The sequence below is a fragment of the Tenrec ecaudatus genome, chromosome 2 (assembly GCF_050624435.1).
Source record: "Tenrec ecaudatus isolate mTenEca1 chromosome 2, mTenEca1.hap1, whole genome shotgun sequence".
NCBI classification, from domain to species: Eukaryota; Metazoa; Chordata; class Mammalia; order Afrosoricida; family Tenrecidae; genus Tenrec; species Tenrec ecaudatus.
In genome coordinates, this window is record NC_134531.1 from 275943831 (window position 1) to 275960703 (window position 16873).

Below are 16873 nucleotides of genomic sequence, written 5' to 3' on the forward strand. Positions count from 1 at the left end.
TGTTTCATCTCTGACTGCTGTCCATCTGCTTTTGATTATATATTGTGTTCTGTATTTGCTTTCATGGTGACCTCTTGTGTTATGGAATTGATTTGCATTGAACACAACTATAAATAAAATGAATATCTGGAAGAACTAAAATTTTATGTGCAGTTTATTTTTAAAGGATTTATACTCTGTTATCAGCATTAATTAGCATATAATTGGTAAAATGTAATACACATATTACTCTCACCTGCTCCTCCTACTCCTCCTTCATCTCCCCATTTATTTCTATTCTTATAGTTCTCACGCTAGTTTTGAGCTCTTCATTTAAAATTTGGCTTTTTTACCTGAATATTTTCTGAAAATGTGACTGAGGAGAGAGATAGAGCAATGACATACAGGTAGTGTATGAGTTGCTGATAAGAGTAGTTACTTATTTCTCAATAAAGATTAGCACCAAAGAGAAGCAATTCTTTTTCTTTAAAATGTATAGCTTTGAGAGATGCACTGTTTTTTAAAGTCACCTATTTTTCAATTCAAATCCCCAAACAAAATCTACACAATTCCATATATACAGTCTACAAAATCTGCAAAGGAAATTGATATTCAAAATTGCATGTCCATATATTCTTTAGGGTAAAGGACTCTAACTCAATAATAATACTTTTATTTGGAATGACATTTAAGGTATTATTTTATAAATAAATTTTAACTTTTAGAGAATAGGGAGCCTTCATTAAAGTAATTTTCCTCAAAGAATAGATTAAATAAAAAATTTAAACCTTATTATGACCCATATTAAAATTGCTTTGAGAAATATTGAGAAATTGACTCAAATATTGTATACTGTAATATACATCCATTTTTTAAAAAGTAAGAATTGCATTTTGTTCACACACACACCCCTCCAAATGAAATAGATTGAAATGTGTCCTTCAGAAAATATATTGAAGCCTTTAAATACACTACCTTTAAATATTACCTCGTTTGAAAATAAGGTCTACACTGGAATATCCTCCCTACTGGATGGAGTAAAGAGGATCTTAGTCAAAGCTTTGCTGTGCCCTTATGAATGAGATGAGGTATGGAGAGACAGGAAAAATTATCTCATGTTACACTGCAGGGCTGCACTTCACAGACTGCCTAAGACTAAGAGAGAAACATGGAATAGCTTCTTCTCAAAAGGAATAAATAGCCTCTACGCCTCCAGCTTTCCATGTCCAGACTGTGCGAAAATAAATTTCTGTATTTTAAAACTACCTGCTTCGACATATTTTGTTGTGAAAACCCTAGGAAATCAATAAACTGAAATACCCCTATTGTACACCATGTGATAAAGAGAGTCTTCTTTGACAAATTTTAGAAATATAACCTTGGATGGCTGGAAGAAACTGAAATACATCATCAACCTACTAAGATACTTTTCTCAGGGGTAAGTTTTGAAAATGGATTGTTTTTCCAAAGCTTCTCAAAGTAAATCCATTTTTATTCTTCACTTAGTAGTTCCTCAGTTTACCAGGAACCTTTTAAGCAATGGAAGCGGCAGCATGCTTAGTGGCATCTACGTGTGATTTACCCCTTTGGTTTGGTAGGAAGCTTTTCTAAATGAAAAGCTTTAGAAAAAAATGTTAGAATGTTTGATGTACAGAAAATGAAAGAAATGGATTTGATGACACCTATATATTTTATATAAGCAAATTGTGAGATAAAGCCATGGATTTTTCTTAGTGAAAGCTATACATCTTTACTTCAAAACTGCACTCCAATTACAAACAGAATTACAAGGCGCCTAAATGTTTCGAGTTAAAGAGAAAGTGACAAAAACCATATTATCTTTGCAACTTGATAAGAGAAGATTGCTCTTGTGAAAACATGAGAGAGAAAGAAAATCGCTGATTGTCTATTCTCCCATCCAGACTTAATGTTCTCTGCGTCTTCTGGGGAAAACCAGAACGGGTGATAAATTACACAAAATGAAAGTGACTTCCCTATGATAAGTCTATTAAATGATTCCAAGGTAATATTCATAAAGAACTTGCTATCTCGGAAAGTTAAATGATCTGCTTTCCCACATTCTGCCCCTTAATTGAAAAAGCATCTTACTATGGTAACCATGAAATTAAAGACAGTAATTTCAGGTATTATCAGATCTTTAAAATTTTTCTACATGACTATATGATTCTGAAATCTAATCAGGAAAACAGAAAATCAAATCAAACAGAGTTGTGGTGACCATATGAGTGACTCAGAAGTGATGCTTACCAGCTCCTCCTACACAGCACAAATTTTGCAGATTGTAACTTTAGCATGCAACTCAAATTGGTTAAAATATACTCTGTGTTCATGATAGCAAATTAAAAAGTAATATTATATTTAAACTCTATGATGAAACCAAGTAAAATAGTGTATATTTTAAAACCCTGGTGAACTTTTTTGAAAGACATTGAAGTATATCCCATTATTCACATATATTGTTTGTTTAAAGACTTGCTGTGTTAGTCTGGGTACATTAGAGAAACAAATCCACAGAACTCATATGTAAAAGAGAGAATTTTACATAAAGGGTCAGTGTGCATTAAGAAAGTATCCCAATCCAGTGCTGCCCAAGCCCTTAAGTCCAACATCAGCCCATGTATCAGACGCTGATCTACAAAGTCCTCCTCAAACTCACAAAACACATGCAACGATGCCAACTGCAGGAGGAAAGACGAATCCGTGAATGTGTAAGCATCTCAGCACTGGCAGGGGTCTCCACACGGCTGCTTCAGCATCCAGGGCTGCATCGGGGTAGGTTCACACGGCTTCTCCTCAGGAATGTCTTGATTCTTGCAGGAAGTGAGCCTTGCCAGTTGAAACAGGGAACTGGCTAAGGCAGCTGCACCCTGGTCTGACTATCAGAATGCAAGGGACCTAAGAACTAGGAGGGTGAGGCTCACCGAGCCATTTATCTCTCATCCCTTCAATTAACCCCACATGTGTTTATCAGTCAGGTTGGCACAATAAACCTTAAATATCTCACTTGCCTACTAATATTTATGATTGATTTATTTTTAAAGTAATAACTAGTTTCTTTCAGCAAGAACTTTCCATAACTCAGACTGCTTGGTTATGCCTTTCCATTAAATTCATCCTGATGCATGTATTGCCCCTCCCCTAAACATGATATCTAAGTTATGCCTCTGCTATTTGTTATTATTTAACTTCCTTGACTCAAAGAAGCAAAAAAAAAAAAAAAAAAAGATTCCCTGGACTTAGCTGAGTATGTGATGACCGAGTTCATAAATATTGTTTCAGTTCTAAGTGAAGTAACTGCTACTTGCCTCCTCTAAACAAAAAGGGCAGCAAAGATAAAAAAGCCAGATACTATGGCAAGCAAAAAGAAGCTCTTTGCCATGAGTCAATCCTAATCCATCGGGACCCTATGGGGCAGGCTGGAAAGCCCCGCTGGATCTTTGAGCCTGTAGCTCTTTACGGGGTAAAAAGCCTCCTCTTGCTTCCACAGAACTGCTGGTGGTTTTGAAGCCTGTGGTGGGCAGCCCGGGGATGACCACTGCACCGCCAGGGCTGCCAGATGCTCTCTGTTCAATTGAACTTGTCAGCTACCACAGGGGAGCAGAGTGGGGCTATGTTTCATACAGGTTTTCATAAGCAAATCACCATAGTGGCTGCTTCCCTTCTAATGGCAAGGTCAGCAGTTCAAAACAGCCAATGGCTCAGTTCTGGGTGTGAGAGAGAGGCTCCTCAAGGAGCTACATACGGTCCTGGGGCAGCTCTACCCTCTTCTACGGAGTCTCTGTGAGGTGCCATTGACTTGACGGCAGAAGCTTTGTTAGTTTAGTTTTAGTTTGTTTTTGAGATTATCATGTCTATTCTGAGGGGCCACTGGGCAAACTCAAACCCCTAACCTGTGGCTTAGCAGCTAAACTTTTTTAAAAATCATTTTATTGAAGGCTCATACAACTCTTATCACAATCCATACATACATCTATTGTGCCAAGCACATTTGTACATACGTTGTCAGCATCATTCTCAAAACATGTTTTTTCTACTTGAGCCTTTGGTCTCAGCAGCTAAACTCTTACCTGTCCCACACATTGAGCCTTAGCATTCTGTAATTGAGTAGACACGTTAGTGCCTCTGGACACACCGTCACAGCCAACCCATGCTCTCATGATTTTACCTTCTGTGCTATATATTATATCTACAGAGATTAGTTTTGTGCTATCTAGATTATCCCCAAAGCCCATGTGTAACTTAGTGTTCAACAATTTAGATCTAAATACCTATATTCTGGCAGCTCCCTTAAATACAAACTAGAGATGCACATTTAAATTGCTTGCTTTTATCTGCATAAAGTTATATGTTCTGAAGAATCAGAAGAACTCTATGAAGGATTAAATTCATTTTCACCTATGTATTAGGGAATTTCTAATTCTGAAACCACTTAAGCAGTAGAGAGAGGCGCAGAATTCAACCGTAAGGAATACCATTCTGAGGACAAGCACTTGTGAGTCGCCATGTCAGGCAGAAGTCTGAAACACCAGTGCCCTCAAGTAGATGGTTTTCTTGGCATAAATTTCAAAATTCTGAGGGCCTTACCCTACCCAAGTGCCTTTGGTCTTATTGCACCCTGACACTCCCAGAGCAATCTTACTACGATTAAGAATGTACTCCCTAGATCAGGGGGGTCGTATTTCATGGTTGCACTCCCTCAGAAGACTACTGCCCATCATGCACCAAGTACATTCTGGAGTAAGAAGATTCCTGTCTCCTGTCCTTGGAACTAAACTGTCATTTTAACATGCTTTCCAATGGCAAGAACATCAAGATTATCAAAACCTATAAATTATTAGTATATAATCTACTGTATTTTATTAAAATAAAACTATATCTAGAATGCTTGTACAGTAAGTGCAGCTTAAATATATTAGAAATTCAAGTTTATGCAAAAATAATTTGATTACTTTAACGCATTCACATTTTTAGAAAGAATTTTATTCCACTGATAATTATAATCCTCAATGTGAAGGGATTTTTGAGAACAAAATTAAAGAAAAAATTATAAATTTAATAGAGAAAAAGTAATTTTTCTGTACTTTTCAGGGTATTGTTTTCAGTAATAAAGAACTATAAAATTTCCTGGGGAAAGGTATTCCGTAGTTTAGCATTTTAATTTTTAAAAATTTTTGAACCCTGCTAATTACTGTATAATTTAATTTAATATTTAATGAGACTTATTGATCTAAATGATAAGATGCAGGTTGAGTTCTATTTCCAATTATAAGATCTGCTCATGATGATGAAGACATATGTTTCACTCTAACTATTGTATAGGAAGCAAAAATCTCCTTGCACATAATATGAAAGCATGCCATTATGTTTCCTCTATTAAGTTGCTTTGTCTGATGAATCATTGCCTATCGCACCTTAGTCTTTCAAAAAGATACAAAATGACTTAACTTGCATTACAATGAGAAGCTTCTGTTGCTAAACTTGATACTGATTTGGAGGCATTGTTCTCTTGCTCACGTGCTAGTCACTCAAGGAGAAGAACCCCTGAGCAATCAGAATGTGAAGAAATAAGAGCTTGGACAAATAAGAGAGGCGATACTGAGATTTTCCTCAAATCCTTTAAATATATAAGCTACTTTGGACCCAACAAAACAACACCTAGACCCTGGAAATGACAGCTATAGAAAGCATTCCAACAGTCGGCTATAAGACTACATGTCCTATTGGATCACTATTGCTGAAAAACCATTGTTATGTTGTGTTTTAGACATCTGACACACACCAGGGGAATAAACAATGCTCTCAGCCAGCAGAAATGCTGTCCAGCTCCTGCCTATTGTAGCTTGGTCTAGATCACTGGTTAAAAAATAAAAGTATTTGCATTAAATTTTTTTCTTATATTATTTATCACAAAGAAATAGATTCTAAAAATCTAAATAGACATTAAAATAATTGCTTCCATATATGAAACCAAAGCAAAAATAAACCAGTTTATTTTATTTTCAAAATTAATTGTATAATTATAGATTGTTTCTATGCACATTCCTGATTTTTACCCAGTAAGAACACCTTCTCATTAAAGAACAAAATTTAAACAAAAACAAATTACATATGGCATGCAGACAATGCTCCTGATGAGCAATCCTTCAAAAGGAAATGAACTTATCTGGACATGCATAGTTCTCATTGGCTATTTTAACAACCTAAAGCTAGCAAAGGCCAATTCCATCACAATTACATAACACACTGTACACTTCCAATTTTAATCAAATAAAATACACCTGCCTCAAAAGAGTTCCTGTGCACACATTTCTGTCTAGAGATGACCACTGCAGAGACATCAAAACGGATTTTCTTCCAATATACCAACAACAAATGGCATACGAGTCAGCACTCACTCTCAGCATTATGAAATGTGAAACGTCAACTTGTTTCTCCACAGACAACAAACCTCTGAAAATAGTGCGATTCTTATCAAAATAATTCAACAAAACCCAATTATGACCACTGATCAAATCAGTCTCCCGAAGCTTTTTATACCGAATCTTTGACTCTTATTTACCCTGCCAAGGACATTTAAGGACCTCCCAGACCTGCGATACCACTGGTTCACTGATAGCTCCCAAATGCAATAGCCAGGGTTCTTGAAGACTACCACACCATTTAAGAAATAACTTCTTCAAATCAAACATTTTAAGGCCTATTAAAATAGCTAAAAGATAATAGAGACCCCTAAACTGTTCTTCAAAACCTAAAACCATTCTTTTATAAATTTACACAACACAAAAACATACGAATGTATATACATATTTATGTATATATCCTATTACACAAACTTCCAAGACGTGGCTTAAAACCTCATCCTCTAAATTAGCTAATTCTAGCTCATTTTAACCGGTTCAGAAGCATTATAGTACACTTCAACAAAAAGCTTATGGAACAGTTACAATAACAATGCTCTTAAAATGTCAAACCAACATACCTGCATCACACCAGAGGAATTAAAAGTTCGCATCCACTGTCAAATTAGTAGAGCATGCTGGCACCTACCTTGACCTTGTCCATTCCCTTGCTGGCTCCAGAGAGCCACCGTCACCATTAATAGGCCTGGAGTCCATGTCCACAGACTTCTAGTGAGACTTCCTGGTGTTCTGGCCATTGCATTTTAACTCTGAATATTGAGAAAGTGTATATAAACAAAATAATAAACCTTAAAATCATTACCAATCAAAGCCACTAGCTAATATACATTGTCTATTTACAAATTATCCTGCTTACAAGTAGATACATTAATACATCTTACTACTATTCATATGGAAGCTCATTTCTCTTTAACTTCATAGTCTATGTGTTCATCTGAATATTTTCCAATATAATTTATAAAATAGAACATTAAATTTAAAAAGGTTTAAGAGGTCCTATCAAAATATCTAATTGGATTTCAATGAAGCCAAGAATTATGCATGAACACTATTTATAACTTATTATAAAGGCAAAGTGACACATTAGGAATACCTTGTCAGCTCTGTGCATACATACAAAAATAATTTTTAACACATCTGTGAAGGTCCAGCATAATTATCTCATGAAAACACTTTGTGGTTTTGGTTAAAAAGCATATCATTAACTGCAACTGGATAAAGAGATTTCATGATAAACGACAGATCTTGGGTACTTAAAATTGAGAGTAAAATTAATTATACAAATCACAGGATACATTTCATTCTAATTATAGGTATATAACCCCAAACCAAAAACAAACTCATTGCCATTAAGTCAATTTGGCTTTAGTTGCCCAGTATAGGACTCGGTGGAACTGCTAGTTAGGGCTTGGGGGGCATACATCTTTGCTGGAGCGGGCAGTGTCACGATTCTCCCTCAGAGAAGAGATCTGAACAACTAGCCTGGCAGTTGGCAGCCCAGTGCTTAACCATGAGCCAAACAGGACTCCTGCCAACCCCCAAATCAAAACCAAACCCACTTCCTTTGAGTAGAAGTCATCTCTTAGCAATCCTCTAGGACCAATTAGAACTTTCCCGTGAGTTTGCAAGGTTGTAACTCTTTATGGGAGGAGAAAATCTCATCATCTTCCATCAAAGTAGCTGCTGGTTTTGAACAGCTATCCTTGTGGTTAGCAGTCCAACATGTAACCATACACCACTGGAATGCCCCTATATAACACAAAGGGACCTATATATAAATGCAGTATGAAATGTTATTAAATGATCATTTAAATGATATATTTCATAATACAATATGAAAATGTATATTAAACAAAAGTTTGTTTAATATTTATATAAGCGAATAATATACTAAAATGAATAAATGTAATCTACATATAAACATAAACAGATTAAGTATAACATATAAATAATCTAATTTTTTGAACATTACAAAAGCAGCAATTTGCAAGATGTTAGGTCCAATGCTATAGATTTGGGTGGGAAACATGTGGCCCACTGGACCTATAAAGTCAGCAAAACCATCGTTATCAGTTAATATCATACCTCAACAAAGATAAACAGTTGCCACCATTACATTCAACAACAACAGCAATAACCCACTGCCATCAAGTCAGTTCAGACTCCTAGCAACCGTGTAGGGCAGGGGAGAACTGCCCCTGTGGGTTTCCAAGATGGTAACTCGTTATGGGTGCAGAAAGCCTTGTCTTTATTCCCCATCACAATAGGGGTGAAATAATTAAGTATTTGGCCAATTTCATTAGGCTAATTTTTAAGCCAATAATTTTGTATGGTTCCAAAAGAACTGCAGTGACATATCTATTTGTTTGTTAGCATATTCCTAGGGACTAAGCACTTTCAAATTCATCACTTGACAAAAGAAAAAAGGACGGCTTAAAGAAGTCACATAATCCCAAATCATGTGATAAGTAGTGAGGCTACCGTGGTTTGCACCACAGCAGAATGGATTCATAGTGTGTGCACGCAACAACTGATCACTAAGCAATGTTAGTCCCTGGTCTCCTAATTTCAGTCCTGGAATTGCTTCAAATGGATGTCAAGAAAAATAAAAAAAAATGTCTATTTGATCACAAATAATGGAAATATTTCTCAAACTAATAATCGTTAAAATATAAGGCAATTGAGCAATTACAGAAAACCACCAGCCCTCCCCAGAGTAACAGGCTGCCCCAAACAAATCTGTTTCCTCCAATACAGAAATGAATTATTAATACGTCTACATTGAAAATAAGATGAGTCACACTACACAGCGGTGATACCTATCATGTTTTTAGGGAGAAGGAAGCAGGATAGGTGTTGCCGATTACCTACCTTTCCTAGTGGAGCTTATGTTTGTGTATGTGTTGATTTTAGAACCACCAATTCTTAAATCTATGTCCCCTTCTAATTCTAAGTAATCATTTCTACATAGCATTAAAAATATCTAAACTCACTCTCAATTTAAGTCACTCTCATGAATTATTTTCTCAACTTTATATATATATTAAATACAACTTTTACATTTTGCCTCAATACATAGTATTAATTTTAATTTTGAAACAATCTATACATCAAAGGAAGCATTTGAAAAATAAATACTCCAGGAAGGCATATCATAAGAAACATTAGTTCCATTGTAGAAGTAAAATTTTACAGAAATGATGGCTTTTAGCTTGTTTTCATAATCAAAAGAAAATGCAATATTTCAATATTAATACTTAGGGCACATATTTCATATGTATCTAATAGTGTGATGTGTTATTTCCAGGTGCCCCTGTCTTTCATGACATGAAAATCACACTTTCTACAAAATTTTGAAATTAATCCACAACTGTTTTCAAGTCAGGTACACTCAAACATGTTTTTAATGAAAGAAAAGTACATTAAAAGAAGCAAATATTGTAGATAAACCCGGGAATAAAGTAGCCTTCACCAAAAAGATATGCCAGTTGACTTCCTTAATTATTTTCCATTACTGTTTCCATGTATAGTAAAATAATAAAAAATCACAAGGAAGAAGCACACCAGGTTGTGTGATCCAAAGATGATAATTACAATATTCGAGTATGTTGAAGAGATGAGTATCAGAGCGAAATTTATGAACACCAAATTTGGAGAAAGCAATAGAGGACAGTGGGAGCCCAAAACCCATGTGCAGAGTATCTAGTCAGACTGAGCGGCAGACAAAAGCAAAGAGTCTCGAACAGCCTTAATCAAGCTGAGGCTATTGTAAGCTTAATTATGTGGGTTCAAAGTCAATACTTGGCCAGTTGACACCCCCCACCCCTACTGACATGAACTGAATTTGTACTGGGAGCAAGGATCCCTTACTGGTTCCAAAACGGAAATTTCCTCCCTGCAATTTTAAATGTTGATGGGAGTCTTTTCCTTTTTATGCATTATCTGTATTTCTGTCTTTACACACTATTATGATTTTAGCCTTGCCACCTTAGTACGATTTGTTTTGTTTTTTTTGTTTCTTTTCTGGTTTGGTTGGATGTTATTGTTTTGTGTTGGGTTTCCCAGCTGTGGAGCACAGGAAGAGTGGATACATCATGAGAATCATTGATGCAGGGGTTATAGGGAACGCAGGTTTGGGGGATGGGTGATAGGAGAGAAAGGGGATTTGTGGAGTAAACCATGAAGGAAGTAGTGGGGAGGGAGCCCTGGAACTGGTCGTGGTTTGTCGTGGCTGCACAAGGCAGTTGCTGCAATGGAGAGGGGTACTCGAAGATTGATGTGGTGATGACTGTGCCTTGATATGATGGAAATACTGAATTGTTGATCTGTAGGATATGTAGATTATAAACCAACAAAACTGTTTGGAAAAAATAATAACGTTAAAAATAATAACTTGTTAAAGATATTAAGGACCCCTGGTGGTGTAGTGGTTATGCACTGACCTGTGATCCACAGTGGACAGCTGGAAGCTACCAGTATCCCCACTGGAAAAAGACAGGGCTTTCGGGCCCGGTCAACAGTTGGGCAGATCCATGGCAGGTCACTAGGAGTCGACACTGACTCACTGCAGGTGGTGGGTTTGTTTTTTTTTCTTTTAAGAAATATTAACATGGTGAGAGATTGATGATAAAAGTATCAACAGACCTTGCCTCAATAGCATTTATTGTTCTCTTTGGAAACTATTGAAGAGCACCAAAGCTCAGGAAGTAGAACTCCAAACGTTTGGGGCACTGCTTCCTGTGGAAAAGGAGTTGCTACCAAGTCAACCCAGATTCACGCCACCTTGTGTGCAGCAGAGAAGACTGCATGCCATGGGGTCAAACTGATTGGTGTTTCAGAAGTAAATCACCAGCCCCTATTTCTAAAGTGTCTTTTGGTGGTCTTGAACCGCCAACCTTCTGTCAGTATGCAAATGGGTTAACTCTATAAACACTCAGCAACATCACTTCTTATAAAAATTACAGGAGCATGGTTATACAAGGACTGCGGAACAGCAATATTATGAGATGCAATGAGATTATCAGGCGCTGCAGTGCATCTCCTGAATGCTGATCTGTCAGAAGGAGCACACCAAAAGTGCCAAGTCAGAAGACTGTTTTACATATAGAGTATCAACCAGCAAGGGCGGTCCTAAAGAAACGTGAAAGAAAGCAAAGGTATTCGAGTATCCACTGCTATCAAAGTCAAATAGAACAGCAATCATACAGCTGCAGCAGTGAGACCCCATACAGGAACCCCACTAGGTGAACTGGTCTCTATCTCAGACACACCTGTAGCCCTGAGACTTAAGCCGGAAACCCAGATGTCTGAGGACGCAGACACCTGTACCAAAAGTGGCATGCCATCAGTGGGTGGACAAACCAGATCTCCCTGCATCAGTGACCTGTATGCTGCTTTTAGATTCATACTGGGAAGGTGGGCAGTGGTTGGTGTAACATGAAAATAACTATAATTCATCAAGGGGTCACAAGGGTGGAGGGTAGGGGGAGAGGAGCTGATACCAAAGGCTCAAATAGAAAGTAAATGTTTAAAAAAATAATGATGGCAATATTGTATGTATAAATATGCTCGATACAATTGATGTATGGATTGTTATAAGAGCTGCAAGAACCCCCAATAAAATGATCTTTTAATAAAAAAATGATATGTACTACTATCATTTATCAGCCTTTTAGCTAAGATCAAGTGTAGTGCCTGTTCTTATCAGTTTAATATCTGATCCATCTTTTATCTGAGGACAATATATCAGACGGATTTTGGGAGCCCGGAGATGCTCCATCCACTCTACGCATAGTCCTGGCATTGGAGTACCTCCAGGACAGGTGTCACACCCCCCTCTGGGGGGCAGATTACGAAAAAGAAAAGAGAAAAAGATACAGACTACTCTGGCAATATCATGACAGCCATTCTGCTATGTCTTGCTTATGCTGGTGTACGTTAGGGGGTAACGCAGAGGTATGCCTTCATTGGGGTCACCCTTGTGAAGCTGTGTTATTTGTTGCTCTACTTTTCACTAAATAAAAGCCAGGGGCATTGAGCCTACAGGGAAAGAAGACATTAGAAGGAGTTTGGGTGTGTGTGCTATAGATGCTTTGGGGAGATAAAAATGAAATGTCCTAACGAAGCCCAGGAGGTAAAGTGTGTTTGGAAATTTACAATGGAAGCAATTGTACAATTGAATTTGATATGATTGAACTACGGAGTGACATGATATATATATTAATACCCAAGTTATAGGAAATTAATGAAAAAAATAAAAGCATAAACCCAGGAATGAATTCTGGGCTCTCATTAAATCCTAGATATTAAGAACAATTAGTTCTTACATCATGGCCCTGCTTGATACTCATTTTGGGGGGATTCTACATTTTGGGGGAGGCAACACTCTAGGATGGATGTTGTGGCGCTTGTACAATTCCCCCTTGATATGATTGAACAAGTGAACTATTCAATTGATATGTAAATTATGCACCAATAAAACTGGGGTGGGGGGAGATGGGATGAGTCAGGTTACATTTCCCTCCCCCTCATGAAATGGTCACTGAAGATAAGGTTGCTATAGCGAAGTGTGGTGAAGAAAGATGGTGCCCAGCGCTCACTTAGGATCTTAATGGCTTCCGATCAAACAAGCAGCCTTCTAAGTGAGGAATCAAAAACAAGTCCACATAGAAGAAGCACACCAGCTGGTAGGATCCAAAGATGACAATTACAAAAATTGAAATATGGGGTGAAGAGAAAAGTATTAGATCGAAAATTGTGAACAATTAATTTGTAGCAGGCTATGGAGGACAGTGGACACCTACAACCCATCTGCAGAGTATCCAGTCAGACCTAGGAGCTGGCAGATCTGCTACAGCCAAAGGCAAGGGTCCCCAACAGCCACAAGATCAGGCAAAGACCTTGTACTCTTGATTATACTGGATCCAATTTTATACTTGGCCAGCTGAATTCCCTGTAGGCACAACCTGAATTTGTACTGGGAGCAAGCCTAGTTGTTCCATGCCAGAAATGTCTTCCCTGGCTTTCTGAATGTTGATGGAGGTCTACTCCCACTGACGCATCAGTTGTGTCTTTGTCTTTAGACTCACAGGATCTTATTCTCATCGCCTTAGTGTGATTTGTTTTTCATTTTCTGAGGTTTCCCAGCAGTGAAGCACAGGCGTAGTGGATGTGTAATGATAATAACCGATGCTGGGTGTTACAGGAAAGGTAGGGGTGGGGGATGGGCAATAGGGAGGGAAAGGGGAGTTTTAGAGTAAATCATGAAGGCAGGAGAGGGAAGGGAGCGCAGGAGCTGATCCTGATGGCACAGCTCATTTTGGGGGTGATTCTACCATGGGGGAGGGAATGCTCTAGGATTGATGTGGTGTTTGTCCAATTCGTCCTTGATATGACTGGGCAATTGAACTGTTCAATTCTATGATATGCAAATTATGTGCCAATAGATCACAATGTGCTAAAACTTAGGTGGGAAAGGAACAAGAAACAAAGATGGGATGGGTCCCGGTTGCATTTCATTCGATAGCACTTCAGTCCCCATGAGTCAGAGCTGACTGTACAACCACGCCAGCAATATTAAAGGAGGTCTCTGGGGGGGTATCTGTGGCCTCCTCCAACCATTGCATTCCTTAAGGGCATGTCGGGGATATTTTCCTTGTTCAGCCTACAGACCTGACCCCCCAGTCAAGGTGCAGTATCTGTGAATAGAGTTGGTTCCTGCAGGTTGTTTGTTAACTCACATAAATGATGCTGCTGGCTTACCAGGTCATTGTGATATCCACAATGTAGAACTAGTGAGCTTCTAATATCGGTTTTTATGATGATTTCTTTAAGGAAATTCTTCTGTAGAATGAAGCTTGCAAGTCCCCCTTTTGGCAATAGACCCATCTATTGAAGTGCTTTCCCAAGGCGATTTGGACTATGCCAACCAGCCTCTGGGCTGGTGATAACTTTTTTTCACTTTCTCTACTATAAGGAAACTTCCCTGCTCAATCTTCTAAAACTAAAGCGCAGCGGATCGAATTGGACGAGGAAGTGACCACAGCTCACAGGTCATCAGTTCTTCTTCTGGGCGTATTACAGGAACACAGTGCTGCCAGAAGATCATAGCAGATACCATTACAGCCCTCGAGCTCCAGTTATTGACATTGATTGTTTTCAATGGGAAATTTTCATTAAGAGCCATCACATGACCTACATTCAGTAATAACTTAGATTAAGATATATACTGCAGCTTTACTTTAACTTTGTCCTTCGGCGGAGTCACTTTTAAAATAAGTATTCTTGACATTAGTACATTTTCTTAAGTAGGAACAGTGTGTTTCCAAACTAAACCTGGCATTTAACAGCCATGATCAAATGAGTGTAAAATACACAGAAATATTGTAATAGGTTTAAATTATATGTATAGATTTAAACCTTGTCTACTTTTATTTTTATTTGTAATTTTTGACCAGATAAAATACAGAAACCAACACTATTACTCTGTCACCGTAGTTTACGAATAAGAATCCCAACAAAAGTAGCAGACTCAATTCTTCATCATGTCTAATTTCTTTGATAAAATTAATTAATCATCATAAGACTCTTTTCCTCTATGACAAGAAAAGACCTCTGTAGTATACCTACTATCTCTAAAGTACTAAAAATTGACAAAGTTACTTATTCAAGGGAAACTGAGATTGTCTTTGTACTAGATCAGGCATCTTGACATACAATATAAGATGTATATCTATGTCTCGATGTGTATCCAGAAACTGTCCCCTGGATGACTCATCACATACACAAACCTGAGAATCGCTGTATATGCACAGAATTGGGAGGTGAGAAATTGGAATATGCATTTTAATGCATCTTCAAAGGGGTCATATTTCTTTCTAAAGTTAAATTTATACAATAGGACCTTTAATAAAAATTATAGATTAATTATGTCATAGAAATATAGTACCATTCTAATCTTAATGAAATAAAGTTTCTGTAATCAGACTGCACTTTCAGTAACATATAACTTGAAATCAGTGATGAGTCAGCTATGTCTGACTTAAAATGACTGTGAATCAGAGAACAATAAAACTATGCAATAGAAGTATTTACTCTGATATCTGAGAGTCCGTGTGAGCCAGAAGGGCCTAAGGTTCATCTGGAGAGGCAAGATTACTTATCACTGTAAGCACTCTGGTACATGGGAAGTGTCACAAAACCATTTCGATTTATTCAGCTACTCTCTTCAGTGGCCTTAAAGTGAGCTGTTCAAAGATCAAACTCGAGGTCTATAGCTATTGATCAAAGTGGGTGAGGACTTTGTGAGCCTTGGGAACCACATGATATGAATAGGCTATGGGCACCACTAGATCTAGTAGTGACGAGTGCAATCAATAAACATGTATTAGACACTGTACTAATTACCAAACTGAGGAGCGAGCAGATCTCAGTACCAGTCTTCTGGGAGTTTTCATTCCAGTGAGAAATACACGTTCAGAACCCAATTCAGTTAAGAAAGAAATCATTTTAAATGTGGTCGTAGGTAAGCGCTAAAGAGATGCTGAGTACACAAGAGATTTTCGGGGCGAACATCTGACAGAGTCTGCGTTAATCAATTATTTCAGGTGGCTGTATTCAAGCTGAGGATAAGCAGGATTGCTTCCCATGCCTTGGAGAAATTCTTCCAGGCACAGAAACCAATGTAGTCAAGGACCTGAATTTAAGAAAAACTTGGAAGGTGGAAAAAAAATGAAGTATGAGTCTTATCCACATAAATCAAGGAGACTGTTGAGTGTGGTGAACAGGTAAAGAAATGTGAAACTACAGAAAATGATGGGCCATGAAGCTGGAAAGCTGGGGAAGATATAAATAAGATGTGCATTTAAGGGATTACTGCAGTTTCTTTGTAGCTACTCGACTAACTAGAGGGGTTAAGAATGAAAGGAGGAAGATTAGTGTTGAAGTTATACTGTCTGTGTATTTGTCTAGACATGTGGCATTTGATTTTTTCAGAAAGGAGAGGGATTATAGATATATTTGGAAGCAAAGAAAAATGGAATGTTTGATTAGAAACAGGGGTTATCAAGAGAAAAGTAGAGAAGAAACTTCCGTTTTGTTCAACCGAATATGTGGTACCAATATTTATGAATATGTGGGAAATCAGAACACGTTGTCTCTGAGGAATCCCCGTGTTTTTGTGAAGAAAGACAGTAACGCTCAGAAGAAAGTCTAGGTCAGACTCTAGCATTGGAAATAATTAACCATTGGTAGATAACTATTGTCTAAAGCTGAGAAAGAGCATGTGAAGAGAGAAAATAAAACAGACGATGAATTAGGATGGAGTACATGGGAACATAAATATTTAAAAATTGGCTAGAAGAATATGAATAAATAAATTATCCTATAAAGAATTCTCATAAATTTTAGGGGAAAGTAAAGAAATTGTTGATATGGAAACCAAATTATTTTATAAA

The 16873-nt window shown here is 37.5% G+C and overlaps 1 pseudogene; it reads left to right on the top strand.

Moving 5' to 3' along the window:
• Positions 1 to 12074: 12074 nt before the first annotated feature.
• Positions 12075 to 12252, top strand: LOC142441847 (U2 spliceosomal RNA; annotated as a pseudogene).
• Positions 12253 to 16873: the final 4621 nt, after the last annotated feature.